Raw genomic sequence first — 17,356 nt, forward strand, 5'->3', positions numbered from 1 at the left:
CACATGGGTAGGAACCAACCCTAAGCCATTTTATCTCGCTCTATTTGCAAGAAAACCTCCTGGGAAATGAAGTGTATCTTGTTTTGTGGGACCTGCGCAAAGGCTCGTGGGAAATGTAGTCTCACGCAGTCCATTCATCAGAGTGCAGCGCTTCCGGTTTTCTTCTGCGCAGGCGCTGCCCCACCCCCGCCTTTCCCACAGAAGTTCCCGGACCTGAGGCTCTGAGGAAGCTGTGGCGGGGTCTTTCAGTTCTCCCACGGGGTCCCTGCGAGGTTGAGAAAGAAACCGTCTTCGGGGACCCTGAGGAGATGTTGCCAGAACCGCAGGTGTTCATCCCGCAGGTCCGTGACACAGGTGGCGGGCGGAGCCTCGCTGGGCTGGGAGGGACAGTCCCAGCGGCAGCTATGTGTGTGACTGCTGGACCGCGGGTCTGCAGTGTGATTGCGGCCAGGGAGGCGCACCTTGGAGCAAGGCCTTTTGTCACTTGGTCGTGTCACAGCTAGTGGCGTCCTCGTGGCCAGGGCGCGTGAGTGGCACAGCGCAGATCTTTGTCTTGCGAATACGTGGAGGAGCCTCCTTGGAACCGTCACGGGGGCGGCGTCCCCAAGTTCCAGGTTCATTTTTTAAGCAAAAATGCTGAGTTGCAGCATGCATGTCTCCCATGAAAAGAGGAGGAATTATAGTGGGAATGAGCTTCTGAAGTCCCATGGGGGAAGTAATTAGTTCGTTCTATACCCCAAGTGACTTTATTTTTTCTTTTTTGGCAGTACTGGGACTTGGACACAGGGCCTCGCAAGCGCTGCACACTGCCCCTCCAACCCCTATTGTTTGTAGTTAATTTTTCAGATAGTGTCTTTTTACTATAGCTTTTTGTTTGCTTGTCTAGCGGTAATGGGATTTGAACTCAAGGACTTTAAGCAAGCAGTTTTATCACTTGAGCCGTGCCCCAGCCCTCAAATAGGGTTTGCTTTTGCCTGGGGAAAGCCTTAGACCATGATCTTCCTCCTACCTCACCTTGTGTAGCGGGGATTGAAGACGTGCCACCACATTCATCCCCCAGGTAGCTCTTTAATTTTTTTAGTTGTTGTGCATGGGCCCAGATGCATTTTTTAGCAAGGACATCATGTTTGTTCTTTTTTTTTTTTTTTGGTAGTAGTGCGGTTTGAGCTCTGCCTCAAGCTTGCTAGTCAGGAGCTCTTACCACTTGAGCCACCCTGCCAGATGGGGCACCACTTGTCTTGGAGATGGGATCTGGTGAACTACCCCTGCTGGCCTGGAGCTGTGATCAGTATTTATTGCTAAACCAGTTGACTATGTATAAGTAGCCCAACAATAATTTTTTTTTCCTGGGTATTGAGGTTTGAATCAGGCCTTCATGCTTGCTAGGCAGGCGATTTTACCACTTGAGCCAGTCACTCTCCCAGCCCCCCCTTTTTTTTTTTTTTTGGTGGGATTTTTTTGAGATAATGTCTCTGGAACTATTTGCCCTGGGGCTGACTGAAAATTACCTGGGTTCTTGCATCCAGCAAAAGAATTCAAGTAAGAGGCAAAGATTCAGTGAAAGTAACAGTAAAGTTTATTAGGAAAGGATTACACTTTCAGCAGACTGAAAGCAGGTTTTCTCTAGAGTGAGAGCTAGGTGGTTGGGGGGAGAAAGAGGAGAGAGGGAGAGAGAGAAATTGGAGAGATTGATTTCCGGTTTCTCAAGCAGGGAATGGGAGCAAAACCTCAAAATGCTGGTCCCCATTTCTTAAGTCATTCTCCACCCATCCGATGGGATCCTTGTAGCTCCTTAGCATCTCAGAGGAAAGCAGAACCTGGTAGCTCCTCTTTATCTCCCTGTTCCTGTAACTTAGCTTCTAAAAGAACATGTGAGAGGGCTGGCTGTTGTGGCTTTGTGGCTCTCCTGGTTGCAGTAGCAGAGTCTGTCCTTTTCACTATTTATTGAAATAGTATAATTTCTCTGTCCCCTCTTGTGGCTACTCCTTATATCTAACTGCTACTTATCACTCCTGATCTCTATCACCTGAGTAGCTAGGATTATAGGTGTGACCCACCAGTGCCTGGCTCAATAATAAATTTTATGTTCAGTCTCTACCAACTAATGGACTTGTGGGTAAGTCTTCATTGGGTTCTTTATTACTCTTTCTTGTATAATGGACTATTTTCCTACAGACAGGACTTTTTTCATCTTTACTTCCAGCTAAAGTATAGAGTTTTGAGCAGGAGAATCAGAACCAAACAATGTTTGTTGACTCATGAGTCTGCTCTTATCTCAGCTACACCTCCAGAATGTGTTTCTAAGCAAATAAAAAATGAACCAATTTCCGGTGACTGGTTTATTTATTCTTCACCTTATTTTACATTGTATTTTATGAACTTAATGGAATTGTAGAAATGAGTAAAACAGCTTCAGGGTAATACACATAAATAAGAAAGACTTGACATGTAGACATAGGCAGCTTCTTTACATTTCTTTTTTGGTCAGTTCTGAGGTTTGAACTCAGGGCCACACACTTGCTAGGCAGGCACTCCAACACTTGAGTCATTTCAGCCATAGGCTGGTTTTAAGATGCTAAAAACATCTGTGTCAACACAGATGTACAATTTGTCTCTGTACTTTTTTGGTGGGGAATACAGTATTGAGGTTTGAACACCTTGTGCTTATTAGACATGCACTGTACACTTGAGCCATGTCTCCAGCCCTTTTCCCTTTTGTTGTTTTTCAGGCAGGGTCCTATGTTTTTACCTGGATCACCATAATCCTCCTACCTCCACCTCCTTTGTTGCTGGAATTATAGGTGTACTTCAACACATCCAGCTTGGTTTTTTAGATAAGGTCTTGCCTTGAGCCATAATCTTATCTCTGACTCCAGAGTATCTAGGATTACAAGTGTGTGCACCATGTCTGGCCCTATCTCTGATCTTTCTGATGCCATGACAAAGGGAAGACACATTTGTTACATGATTTGATTGTTACCTGAGCAGAGAGCATGCTAACTTCTCATGGAACATAAAGTTTTCACCAAAGGTTAACACATTACCTGGCTTCATAAATAGTGTTGTGAGTTTTTCATGACCAACTTGGAAATAGCCCTGCAATGGAAATGGTTATCTGGTGCTAATGTAATATACTCTTCATAAATTTTTCTGGAGTTGCTAAAATAGTATGGTCCCATGCAGCTCTTGGATGCACATATTTGATTGGTGGATAAGTCCTGGAATAATCTGGATGATTGAGTTGACCACAGGCTGTTCAGTGACTCTGTACCTGTCTGTCATCCCACCTGCACATGTGCAGACTGTTCAAAGCTAAATTTCCTGGCAATTCTCACTGCTCATTTGTCCTTTAGCCCGCTCAGTGTTGTCATAGTTCAGACATTCAGAAGCCCATTAATAACCTAAATTGTAGTCCACATCCAAAGCCATTTGGTAATTTTGAAGCTACTGCTTTGACATTCTTTGTTAGTCCCCATCACAGCCTGTCTCACGATGTCTTCCCTGTTGCCCTGAATTCTGCTTTCCTGCTCTTTAACATAACTCAACCAAGTGCTCCATTCTGGGGCCCATTCTTCTCACTCTGTGGTTCTAGGTGGATCTTGCTGTCTTTGGTTCACACTTCCTTAGATACAGCACCACAGCCATCTTGCCAGTGATCCAGCCCTCAAAAGTGGGATTTTTTTTTTTCCTGGGCTCCGCCCTCTCTGTCAGGTCTGAGCTTTCTGGTGTCAACTTGTGCAACTTTTGTTCAGTCTTTTCTTTTGTCCTACTGTTTGCATGCAGTGCAGCTAGGGAGAGGATGTGATCATGCTCGTGAATAAACATGGTAACTGCAGGTGTCATTCCTGGTAAAACCTGAAGAGTGTGTTTGCACAGAACAGTGCATACATACAGAAAATGTGGTGACATTCTTAGGAGTCCCCTAGAAGAGAGCATTATGGAGTTAGTGGGACACATTTGAGAAAAGGTCATTGAAAAAGTATGCAAAGAATAAGAACCAGAAATACAAATTTTCATAATTTATAACTTGCTTATATAAGTTTCTCAGTGACCATATTTGTGCTTTTTTTATTAAAATAGTTGTATGTAATTCAAAAGGATCTGTCATGTTTTCAAACTCTGTTAATGACTGCATTTAATTTCTCTGCTATTTTAGCTAACTATTTAAGAATGTATAACAAAAAATGGATGTTTGCACCAGCTATTTCTATGTTTATGGAGTATAACTGTACTTTATAGGTGATGAAGAATAAAAAAGAGATAGCTTCATAAGCTGAACATTTTAAATTCACAGCTGTATTTTGAAACAGACCATAATTGTGAAATATGCTTTACTATTCACTTATTTGGAGCCTAAAGTTAAATCTAACCCTCCACACTCCATGTTTCAATCTAAGGTACTTGCTAGTGACATTTAAGGTGTTTCAAATAGAAAACTTACTGGCTTAAATAAAATTCTCACTACCTATCACAATTTTTAGGGTCAGGGAACTAGACAGAGCAGTATGGCTTGTGTTGTATATGTTATGGTGTTTCATTTTGTCTCTGGTCTGCTTCAGGGCAGTATGGTCAGCTACACAATGTCTCTTGTCCCAGCTGGAGGGTCACTAGTGGCATGAAGTTTACCCTCTGGCTACAAATGACTCACATTTTGTCAAAATTCAGAATATACTTGTTTCAGTTCTTCCAGAATTCTTTTCTTGACAGTGGTCAGAAGCGCTATTAAATCAGGTCCTGGTTGTTATCAGGAATCTGGGGATCACATCAGGCTCTTATCTAAGGTCACAATCAAAGAATTGATCTGAGATAAGAGGAGTGCGCGGCAAAGCTTATTGAAAGTGGAAAGTGGAAGTGACGCCATCAAGGGAGAAACCGTGGGCTAGAGCCATGCAGCTCCAGAACACTGTAGTCTCGGGTCTCCTTGGCTTTTATGTGGTTTGAGCCAGTCTGGTGGCAGAAACCTGGGTGTTTGTTCAGGCAGGGTTAGGGTGATTATCAGATTTCATTGATAGCCAGATGCTATATAACTGTTTTCTGATTGCCCATGTTCCTTCCCATGAATTGCTCTGTTGTAATTGTATGCATGAGATGCCAACAATATTCCTGAAGCCTTAAGTGGGAAAAACACCTAAAAGTTTAGATAGGTGACAGGTGGGCTACAGTGCTCATGCCTTCAGAACTGGTTGGCATTGATTATAACCCCACTTTGGAGGATGCAGAGGACCATAACAACTGTAGTGCCAACTATGAAAGGGGACTTTTTTGGACTGGAGAGGTTTAGATATTATCTCTCCTACCAGTCTTCACATTGACTCTGTATGAGCTAACCCTTGCATTACAGTGGCGTGTTATCTCCCTGTCCACACATACTCAGCACACAGAACAGTGGCATGAACGTGGTGGGCTTGGGGCTGTGGGAGGTACCCTGCACACACTGATCTGAGTATTTATTCCCATCAAGCACCTGTGTGTTTTGATTACAGCTTAGTCCTAGGCCCTGGGAAAGATGCTTCATGTCTCTTCATTCTGCTCTCTGGGCTCTTGCCATTCTCTGAGTTGATGTTATTTTCCCTTGAGAAGTGCCTCAGTTTGCAGTTATTAACTTTCTCCACCTATGTCTTACTTATATTAAGTTGAATATCTAATGCCCACTTTTCATTTAGTGCGTGTATGCTAAGCACACACTCTACCACTGAGGTACACCCCTAGTTGTCTCTACTTTTCATTTTTTCTGACTGTCTTTGCCTTGGATACAGGCAATGACACAGTGTAAACACTTATTTTTTTTAAATAAAGGATATGCTTCCTGTAACCAAAATTCATTAGACAAAAGCAATCCCTACCCCCATTTGTAACAGGCCTTGTTCTGTGGTCTCCCCTTCTCTAAGGCAACCTTGCTTAACTGGGACTATTTGTGAATCACACTCTAAGGCACTAAGAATGGAGAATATCTTTTTGATCATTTTTTCTAAAATGCTGAGTTTGATCCTTGCAGCCAAGTTATACCTCTTTTTTTTTTCTTAAAATGTTTTGCTGGCAAAAAACTGGATGAGAAAGTTTCATTTCAAACCCAGTTCCTTTATATTTCGTCTAAATTCTCTTTGAATATTGAACATTCTTCTTCAATTCGTCCCTCACCTCTCATTTTTTCTTAAAGGCAGAGAGAGGAGGCCTGGTAGTCCTTTCTACCTTCTTCCCAGAAGTCTGCTTAAGCAACCCTGAGAAGGTGAGCCTCCCTTTCAGGTTTCTATGCTGTGACAGGTGGTAGTTTTCCTCACTGTTCTCCAGTCTGTGATCCACAAGACTCTTTCTCCAGGGTTCAGCAACACATATCCTCTCCAAGAGTCCTCACTCACTTCCAGCTTGCATTAGGAGTCCTGCAGGCCACACCTTTGTTTGGTTTTCCAGCAGTGCCACACATTGTCTCTTTTTATTACTACAACAGTCCTGGTTTCCAGATATCAGGTGTTGTTTTAGTTATCCTTTCTGTGTAAAAGCCCTGCTCAGCTGGATGCCTGTGATCATGCCTGTAATCCTAGCTATTCAGGAGGCAGAGATCAGGAGGATAGTGATTAGAAGCCAGTCAGGCAAATAGTTTGGGAGACCCTATGTTGAAAAAACCCATCACAATAAAAGCACTGGTAGAGTTGTTCAAAGTAGTAGTGAGTGCTTACCTCGCAAGCATGAGGCCCCAGGTTCAAACTCTAGTATGGCCAAAACATCAAAAAACCCACTACCTCATGTTGTGCTGACTAGAAACACTTACTTCCTCTGACTCCATGATTCAGAGTCTCTCGGGCCTGGCTTACTTCAGGCACAGATAAAGTGACTTGATAACTGAGAGGGCCATCCAAAAACCCAACTGGGTCTGGCATTTGAGGACTCACTTTTGTCTGGCAGTGGTATTGCTGGGGCTTGTTGGGGTGTCCACTACCACACCTACTTCTATGTGGTTCTCCACCAAGGTCACAGGTTAGTTGGCTGTTCTTACCTAGTGACTTGCTTTCCCCCAAATTAGTGTTCTTGTTGACACCAGTGAATCTGTATGATATCTTGGAACATTACCTCTGAAGTCCCCAAATGGCACCTTTGTCATGTTCCATTGACCAACCAAGTCACTGAGGCTGGACAAGGTTCAAGGTTCACCTTTCCACCACAGAAGGAATTGGAGAGGATTTGTGTTCCCTATATTCTTCTAGTAAGCTATTGTTAACAATATGTACATTTGTCAGAAATACATTGTCATTTCCCTTGTGAATACTTGTGCGACTCAGGTTATTTCAAAATATAGTATTTGATTTGCAAATATTGAGACTTTTCTGGATATCTTTTTTTTTTTCTTTGAGGGCACTGGGTTTGAACTTAGGACCTCATGCTTATGAGGCAAGTGTTCCTACTACTTGGGCCACTCTGCCAGCCTTGTTTGTTTTGGTGTTAGGGTAATGCTGTCATTAGGGAATAAATTAGGAAGTACCTAATATGTGTCTATCTTCTAAAAAGAGATTAGAGGGGATTATAGAATTTGTTCTGTAATGCATGTTTGAATTTACCAGTGAAATCTTTGGGTACTTTTTGTTTTTGAAAGCTTGTTCATTGTTTTTTCAATTCTGTCTTTTTTTGTGTGATGGTGCTAGGGTTTGAACTCTGGGTCTTGCCCTTGCTAGCCAGGCACTCTAGCACTTGAGACACCCTCCTAACCCTCCAGTTCCTTTAATAAAAATGTGTTCACACTCTGTTTTTCTAACTTATGAATTTGGATGAATTATCTTTAGAGGTAATGCTCTATTTTGCCTAGTCTATTTAATTTCTGGACATAGAGTTATTTATAGTATTCCTGTGTTATTATTTTAATGTTCATAGAATCTGTAGTGACAGCACTTTTTAAATTCTGTTATTAGTACTTTGTGCCTTTTCTCCTTTAATTCCTCATAACCTGATTATATGCTTAAGGATTTTATTGATTTTTTTTTTTAGTGGTACTTGTGTTTGAATTTAGAACCTCATGTTTGCTATACAGGTTCTATGCCACTTGAACCATGTCCTAAGCCAGTTATGCTGTAGGTATTTTTACATAGGGTCTCATGTTTTTGTTGGGCTGGCCTCAGACTGCAGTCTTCCAAGTAGCTGGGATTATGCCACCACCCACAGAATGACCTCAAACTATGATATTCTCTGTCTCCTCAGAAACTGAGATTACAGGCATGGGGCACAATACCTGGCAATTTTATTGATATTTTTTCAGCCAATATGGCTTTTTCCCCCTCTTTTTTTATTATGATGAGTGGAAGTACATTGTGGCATTTACAAAAGTTCTTACAATATATCAAATATATCATACTTGAATTCACCCCCTCCACCATTCTCCTTTAATCCACCTCACCATTTCTGGAACAGTTTCAGCAGGTATCATTTTTTCATTTACATATATGTCTAACACAGTATTTGCACCATATTCAACCTCCCATGTCCTTTTCCCACCTCCTACCCTCTCCACTGGAACCAACCCCCCAGGCAGGATCTGTTCTCTTTCCTGTCCTCTGATTTTGTAAAACAAAAAAAAAAATTGCATTTTTCTTTAAGATAGCTACACAGGGGAGTATCCTTGTGACATTTCCATGTGTACATGTATTATACCCTGAATTGGTTCATCTCCTTTATTTTTCTTCTTTATTGATGTTTTTAAGGTTTTTTTTCTTTCATTTTTCTTTTATTATTCATATGTGCATACAAGGCTTGGTTCATTTCTCCCCCCTGCCCCCGCCCCCTCCCTTACCACCCACTCCGCCCCCTCCTGCTCCCCCCCCTCAATACCCAGCAGAAACTATTTTGCCCTTATCTCTAATTTTGTTGTAGAGAGAGTATAAGCAATAATAGGAAGGAACAAGGGTTTTTGCTGGTTGAGATAAGGATAGCTATACAGGGCATTGACTCACATTGATTTCCTGTGCGTGGGTGTTACCTTCTAGGTTAATTCTTTTTGATCTCACCTTTTCTCTAGTACCTGTTCCCCTTTTCCTATTGGCCTCAGTTGCTTTTAAGGTATCTGCTTTAGTTTCTCTTCGTTAAGGGCAACAAATGCTAGCTAATTTTTTAGGTGTCTTACCTATCCTCACACCTCCCTTGTGTGCTCTCGCTTTTATCATGTGCTCATAGTCCAATCCCCTTGTTGTGTTTACCCTTGATCTAATGTCCACATATGAGGGAGAACATACGATTTTTGGTCTTTTGGGCCAGGCTAACCTCACTCAGAATGATGTTCTCCAATTCCATCCATTTACCAGCGAATGATAACATTTCGTTCTTCATGGCTGCATAAAATTCCATTGTGTATAGATACCACATTTTCTTAATCCATTCGTTAGTGCTGGGGCATCTTGGCTGTTTCCATAACTTGGCTATTGTGAATAGTGCCGCAATAAACATGGATGTGCAGGTGCCTCTGGAGTAACAGTCTTTTGGGTATATCCCCAAGAGTGGTATTTCTGGATCAAATGGTAGATCGATGTCTAGCTTTTTAAGTAGCCTCCAAATTTTTTTTCCAGAGTGGTTTTTTTTTCATTATTGATTTTCTTTGTTGAGTTTCAATTTCACTGATTCTACTTGTAATTTTTATTGTTTTTTTACTTTTTTGGATTTAAGTTTTACTTTCCTTCTAGTTTCTTGAGGTAGCAACTTAAATTACTGATTCTACATCCTTGTTATTATTGATTACACACATTCCATGCCATCAGCTGTCCCCTAAGCACTGTTTTTGCAGCATCAAGATTTTCATAAACTGTGCTTTCATTTAGTTCAAAATTAAAAATTTATTTTGAGAGTTCTTTTTTTAACCTGTGTTTTATCTGTAAACATGTTGTTTAATCTCCACATATTTGGAATTTTTCAGATATCTTTTTGTTATTTGTTCCACTCTAGTCTGATAGCAGACCTTGTGTGCTGTCTAGACTTTTAAATCTGTTCAGGTATGTTTTATGGCTGAGAAGGTGGCCTATGTTGGTGGTTGTCCACATAACTTGGGAAGAATGTGTAATCTGTTGCTGGAAGCAGTGATCTATTAATGCCAATTACATGCCCTGGAACCCAATTGATGTTGAGTTGAGCTGTGTCATTACTGATTACATGGCTGTCGGGTGTAATCATCCACACTTTAGAGAGTGGATTGTTGAAGTTTCCAGTTGTGCTGTGGGTTCATCTTTCTCTTGCACTTCTAACATTTTTGCTCTCACATAGTTTCAGAATCTGTGGTTAGGTGCATACATGTTCAGAATTGTTACATATTGCAGAGCTGATCACTACATCATTACCTAATGCCCCTTTTCCTGGTAACTTTCCAGGCACATGCTCTACAACACAGCTAGGTTCCTAGCTCCTGATTTCTTTTGATTAGTGTTAGCATGATATATTTCTTCCATTTAATTTTTTAAGTTAACATTTTATTAGTATATATTAATTGCAAAGGATGTTTCATTGTGATACTTCCATACATATATGTGCATATAATGTGCTTTGATCATATTCATCCCCTGTCCATCCATTTACTTTATTTATATGTGTTTGTATTTATTTGTTCATTTGTTTTTTGTTGGTACTGGGGTTTGAATTCAGGGCCACATGCATTCTTGGAAGGTACTCTACCATTTCAGGCACTCTCTTAGCCCTGTTTTGTTTTGAGTATTTTCTAGATAGGAGCTCAAGAACTATTTGCCTGGACTTGCCTTGAATCTTGATCCTCTTGATCTCTGCCTTCTGAGTAGCTGGGATTACAGTTGTGAGCCTGGTACATGTGTTTGTATTTAAGTGAACTTCTTGTACCCAGTACATGGTGGGAGTTTGTTTTGCCCATCTGTCCTTCCATGCTGTCTAGTTTATCCATTAGCCTCCTTAGTGTCTTAATCAGAGTTTTAAAACAAAAGTTTGCTCTGTGATAACCAGGCAGGCTAAATTTAGGGAGAATTCCAGACTTAATTAATCCCAAACTTAATATTGCTTTTCAGATTGACCATGCCCTGACCAGGAATTGCTCTGATCACCCTCATCTGGCCTGAGGGCCACCCATGCCCCTCCCAACTCATTGACTGGTAGATGGAAATCACCTACTTCCTCCCTCCCCATACACTAGCATAAGTTTTAAAATCACCTGGAGAAGAGACCTACTCTTTTTGCCTCCAAATTCCACCTGTGCCCACCATGCTCCCACGTGTCCTGGCATGGATTCCTAGGCTTCTCAGTGATGTGCAGACTCATACAAAATAGAAGTACATGTTCTCCTTCCTTGCTTTATTTACATTGAAGCTGTAAATTAATTCATCTATAAGAGTGTGGGTTTTGATTTATATTTATTGGCTTCTTCGTATTATAAGCTACTTGAAGGAGCAAAATTTTATACATGATTTTTTTTTAATACAGTGGGACTTGCTATGCAGCCCAAGTTGGCCTTGAATGCACAGTACTCCTATCTCATCCCCTTCAGTGCTGGGATTACAGCCATGTACCACCAGGCCTATTTTTACTCATACTTTAATCCATAGCAACAAGAATGTTTTCAGATGTATGAGATAAATTTTATTATAGTGTTGTTACGAAAATCTTGAACAGAGACATGAGACAACAGGCTTTTCAGGAAGCAATATTTATTGTCAAGCTGGAGGCAGCTCAGCAGATTCACATCCAGAGGCTGAGCCCCAAGAACAAAGGGATCTCATTTTATATACCCTTGCAAGCAGGTTACAGAAGCAAAAAAGCAAGGTTTAACTCATATATAGTTGCATGTAACTCTGTTGGCTACTTCATCCCCCAGTGCTATGTGATCTTCTTCATGTTTAGATTTTTTAAGTTTTATCTCCCTGCTATGCCATCCCCTCCCCCTGCTACATTATCAGAACACAGCCTTGCTTATTTCTCTTTTTTTTTTTTGCCCTCCTCCCTGCTGAATTATTCCCTCCTTTGATGCTTGGACCCACCTAAGATTGAACAGCATCATCTTGATTTAAGGGTTTGTATTTTCATAATATCATTACATGGGCAGCTGTTTTTCTCTGTATAGTGGCCTCTATAATGGTGCTGATGGATTGCAATACCAAGAGAACCAGGTAGGGTAATATCAAACATTCTCCCAAGACAAAACCCATTGCCCTGCTTTCCATGACAAATGTAGCCTGCATTGTTTTCTTTACTCTGGGACTTTCAGTATTGCTTTTTGGCAAACTTGCAAACCTGGAAGTATATGAACCGATGTAACATCCAACTTGTTGGCAGGTATTTGATACAAAGTATGGCTGTGTGGAGGTCCCAACATTCAGCACATGGGGGAAAACTTGTAAGGACCAACTCAAAACATAAGAGTCCAAGAGTGTAGAGGAGAGCAGGGGTACATCCTGTGTTTGAGCTTCTGCTGTGCATAGACTAGTCAGCTTCTGGAGTGAGTATAGCAGGGCTGTTGTCCTGTTGTTAGTGGTCCCCTGTTGTCTCCTGGGGAGCAAGGTCCTTCCAAGGAAGGGCACAGGCATTCCAGAGGGTGATCTTGTATGGTAAGGCTGGGTCAGGGATGCACTCCCACTCAGGAGAGGCTGGCTTTACTCAGCTGTGGTGGATCCAGGGAACAAGTTTTGCTGCTTTAACTGCAGTGGGGATGGACAAGATAACAAAAAGGCACCTCCAGTTGGACATTTTATTCTTTCACCCAGACAGTATCTTTTGGTTTCTCATATATATATATGAGAGAGAGAGAGAGAGAGAGAGAGAGAGAGAGAGCAGAATTACCATGGCAACAATATATTATCAGTATATATGTCCAAGAAAACACATTGTTTAAAAACATTAAAGCCACCATCTTTAAGTATCAAAGGACATGTTTAGTGCCAGTAAAAATAGTCATTTTGTCTCTATTTAAGGAGAAGACCATGTCTAAAAAGTATGAGTTTGTGTTTGGAAGGGCTTTAATGTCAGATAGCCACACATATATAAAAACCATTTCCTCAATCCTCTCAGTCTTGGTTATTTTTGAGAGGTCTGGCATGAGTGACTCCATTTGAACTTTGATGGCATTCCCCCTTGTCTCCAAAGTGCTTGTCTCTGAGCAGTCTCCTCTGAAGATCTTTCTCCCATCCAAGTACTAACCAGGCCTGACCATGCTTAGCTTCCAAGACCAGATGAGATTGGGCACGTTCTGGATGGTATGGCCGTAGACTGAAGATCTTTCTCAATTGGTCATTTTCTTCCCTCATTGTGAGGATTTGCTCTTTCCTGGATTGTGTTTGTTTGTTTGATTTTGGTCCCACATTGGGTGGGAAGTAATGGTTAGGTCAGGTGGGAGTCAGTGCCCTTTTGGCCAAATTTAAACAACAAACAGGCTCTTAGGCAGTGGGCTTCTAGACAAGGACAATACAAAACAAAATCCAAAAGCAGACATCTAAAAAGCTAATCTGGTTGACACATAAGTACTTATTAGATTCATTTTTATGGACTTGATTGTAAATGCCCCAGAAGGATCAGAATTGTAATGACAAAAACTTAAAAGAGCTGTGGTTAAGATTCTGATGGACAATTTAGCAGCTAACAACACTATATCAGTACCATTAACTTTTTGTTACTGTGTTTATCTAAATTTTGTAATTTAGAAGGCTTGATATACTTGAAAAACGTAAATATATCTAGTATGCAGGAACCAACAACAGCATCACAGCTCTATAGAGGTTATATATACATACTAGTTTAGTTGTTGCTCTTGAAGTAAAACCTTAGATTTTCACATCAGTTTTGTGGGGGGACAGTGTCAGTGACCCCAAATATCCCAGTCACAGAAATACAGAGTACTGAATGCATTGCAGTCACCCAAGACAATAGTTGTTTAATCATGAGGTCATCTAGAAAATTTTACGTAAGCCAGCTCTTAAATGAGTTTTTATTTAGTTATGACTCAGTTACCTTAGTAGTCAAAACCCTGACAAAAATCACCAGAGAACACAGGTAAGTATTTATGGGGATTAAGTGTGGAGTTAGGAAACCTAATGGCCAAAAATCATGGCTCAGATGTTGATAAAGGATCACATCCCAGATTGTTGACATTAACAGATGGCTCATGACATACAGTAGGATCCCACCAACCTGTATGGAGTCCCTGTAAAATAACAGGCCCAATCTGGCTATCCTGGGCCAAAAATTCCTTCTGTCTGACATGTGGAAGGAGTAAGACTAACATCTCCACTGGAGGTCTTGACCTCCAGTATAATGCTCCTTTTTCAGTTTTTTTTTTTCTTTATCCTATCTGGAGGATGTACTTTGGCTTTTTTTTTTTAACTCTGCTTTACATAAGTAAATTTGTCTCAACCCTCTTATCAGTGCAGCAGCACTTCCCATGCTCAGCTGCCTGTTGTCTTTCTGTGTTTTAATAAACTCTTGTTGTCTTCATAAATTTGTGGATTGACCTGTAGCATGAAAAATTCCTTATGGTTATCTTGACAAAACAAAAGCTATTTTTAAGACAGTTTTTTTGTTAATGTTATCAAGAACAATATAATCTTTTTAAGATAGCCTTGTTGTTATGAGCTTAGAGAATTAAGTTTTAGTTTAACATCAGTACATTAAATGTTGACCTTATAAAACCTTTAATGTAACTGGATTTTAGTCAACTCAGTTACTTATATAAGTATATATAAGCTCCATCTTTTTATGACAACTTTCTCTGTACCTTTATGACAACTTACTTTGTACTTCTGGGGGAGCTTGTCTTTATCCTTTTTATTTAACCTATCATTTTTAAAAACCATATCCTTAATACTATAAATATAATTTGTTACAAATATACATATATATTTGTTACTTGTTAAAAATAACTCATAAGCCCTTTTAACTTAGAGCGTTATATTTGCACGAAAAGAAACCAGAAAGAAAGCAAACTTAAAATTATTTTTTGTATAAAAACTATAGAAACCCCATTTGTTAATTGGCCCATGTATTATAAGAGAGAATTAAATCCCAGATTTTATTTATGATAGAATGAAATAAGCTATGGTCATTTTTAACTACCCAAATTTTAAGATTCCTGCTGCAGGCTGTGGCCCCTTTTTCTTTCTTTCTTTCTTTTTTTCTCTCCTCTGGTCTGAGCCACAATATTAAACCCTGAATGCCTGCATCCTAGTGAGACCTGATTGAAATAAGTTTGAACACTCATTGTCTTAAAAGTAGCAGTAGAACAGAGTCACAATTTTTTCATCAACTCTATAATAAGAACCATCCTCAAGATGTTTACATACTCATATGTAAAAAGCTTAAGCACTTTATAACAGAGATCTTTAAAACAAACACCCTGATTTTTTGTTACCTTGAATAGCACATTAACCTTATAACAGCAGTTAAAGAGCCATTTTGAATATGGTTACACATACGCACACACATGTTTTATAAATTAAGCATGCTAGAACAAAAGTGTCACCTTGAGCATGCATAAGATGAGCTGGAATTCCAGGAGCAAATTAAATCTTGCCCAATGCTTTAAACAAATCGACACACACAAAATTAGAGTGTACTCTCAAAAAAAAAAAACAAAAAACTTTTAAATTATAGCCAGAGAGCTATCCAGTGGAATGGTGGATAATGCATCTGTTCTCTTGTGAGTCTCCCTCTTTGGAACTGAATTTTTGTTACCCATCCCTTAACCTTGGTTGTGGCTGTTTCCTGGGAAAAGCTGAACCCCTCCACCCTCAGTACTGGAGGTTTTTTGCATTTTATTCAAAATGCTTTCTTTTTACTTGTGTTTTTCCCCATCCTGGTCTATCTTGCTGGTGAAAAAACCTAGTAGGTACTCAACCTCCCTAATTCCTGGAGGTGTCTCACACACTTTGGCCCCACTCCCTAAACCTGAGAGACCCAATTTCACCCAGACAGTGTTACTAGGGGGTCTCTGGGAGGTGATCAGTCTCCCCTTCTGCCTCCTAAAGGCAGGCCTATTATTCAAACCTGGGTACTTACCAGTTTGATGGGCAGGGTTCCCAATTGGTTCCTGAGTCTTCTCCTCATTCCTTTGTACAACCGAGACTTGCTTTCCAATGGCAAGTCCCTCCATCAGATCAACAAGTCTGCTGGCACTTGGTGGGATGCTTTCCCAATGAGCCAGGGATGTCAAGTCCCACCAATGAGATGAAAACACCATTTCCAAGTCCTGGAGGAACCCCCAGAAATGTTACTGGAATCTCAAACACAGGACACGAAGGCTTTTCAGGAAACAATATTTATTGGCATGATGGCAATGACTCAGCAGATTCACATTCACAGGCTGAGCCCTGAGAACAAAGGGGTCTCACCTTATATACCCTTGAAAGCAGGTTACGGAAGCAAAAAGCAAGGTTTAACCTATGTATAGTTGCATGTAACTCTATTGGCTACTTCACCCCCAGTGCTACGTGACCTTTTTCACATTTAGATTTTTAAAGTTTTAGCTCCCTGCTATGCCATCCCCTTCCCCCGCTACATTATCAGAACAAAAACTTGCTTGTTTCAGTCTTATTTTTTGCCCTCCTCCCTTCTACAGTGTTTTTAGTACTTAATAAATTTTTTACAATGGCAGTACATATCTGTGACTTTCCTTTACCATATAAAGTAGAAAACAAGCTTCATGTTTTTCCAAATGCATATAAGAATCACCCATCCTCCCATCCCCACATATAGAAACCAGAACTTCCATATTTCAAGAGCTGGTAAGTTGAGAAGAAATATGGCATTCCTGGAGTTGGTGTCATTTGAGGATGTGGCTGTGGACTTTACTTGGGAGGAATGGAAGGATCTGGATGATGTTCAGAGGACCCTGTACAGGGAAGTGATGCTGGAGACCTACAGCAGCCTGATGTCCTTGGGTGAGTGAAACTGCCCTGTAGCCCTAAGGAGCAAGTGCTGTCGTCTTCTTAGTAAATATATGAAAACTATTTAGGTGCACAGTTCCAGCCCATGAAAACTCAATTTTTCACCCTCTCTTATGAACAGTTCACATGCTCCTTTATTGCACAGTTCCAAAGGTGGGGTTTGTCTTGCTTCAAAGAACCTGGCTTATAATGGTAGAGATGAACCAATTCCATATACATAGTATATATGTATACTATGTATACATATATAAACTCCTTGTATAACCATCATAAACAAACAAAAATGTCCTTTTGAAAATGAAGGAGAAGGAAGTAAATGGCATAGGAAAGGGTGAAAGAATATGACAGAAGTATTCATGTATTCACGTATGAAAATGGAACAATGAGACCTATTAAAACTATTCTAAGAATAAAGGAGAATGATGGAGTGGGTGATTTATTGTAAGCGTTTTATAAATGTCACAATGTACCCACCATACAACTGGCACCTGGTGCTATATAAC

General features: G+C 40.4%; 1 protein-coding gene and 1 long non-coding RNA gene across 2 annotated transcripts in view; one reads left to right on the forward strand and one right to left on the reverse strand.

Moving 5' to 3' along the window:
- Positions 1-17,356, forward strand: part of LOC109685442 (uncharacterized) — a 59,466-nt gene that overhangs the window by 38,838 nt on the left and 3,272 nt on the right. The window lies entirely within an intron of this gene.
- The window catches only part of LOC141418021 (uncharacterized), a 70,248-nt gene continuing 64,517 nt past the window's right edge, over positions 11,626-17,356 (reverse strand). The window contains exon 3 of the long non-coding RNA XR_012442659.1: positions 11,626-12,617. This is a non-coding gene — a long non-coding RNA (uncharacterized lncRNA). The remainder of the gene's footprint in view (positions 12,618-17,356) is intronic.

Source organism: Castor canadensis, chromosome 16 (assembly GCF_047511655.1).
Source record: "Castor canadensis chromosome 16, mCasCan1.hap1v2, whole genome shotgun sequence".
In the NCBI taxonomy this organism is placed as follows: Eukaryota; Metazoa; Chordata; class Mammalia; order Rodentia; family Castoridae; genus Castor; species Castor canadensis.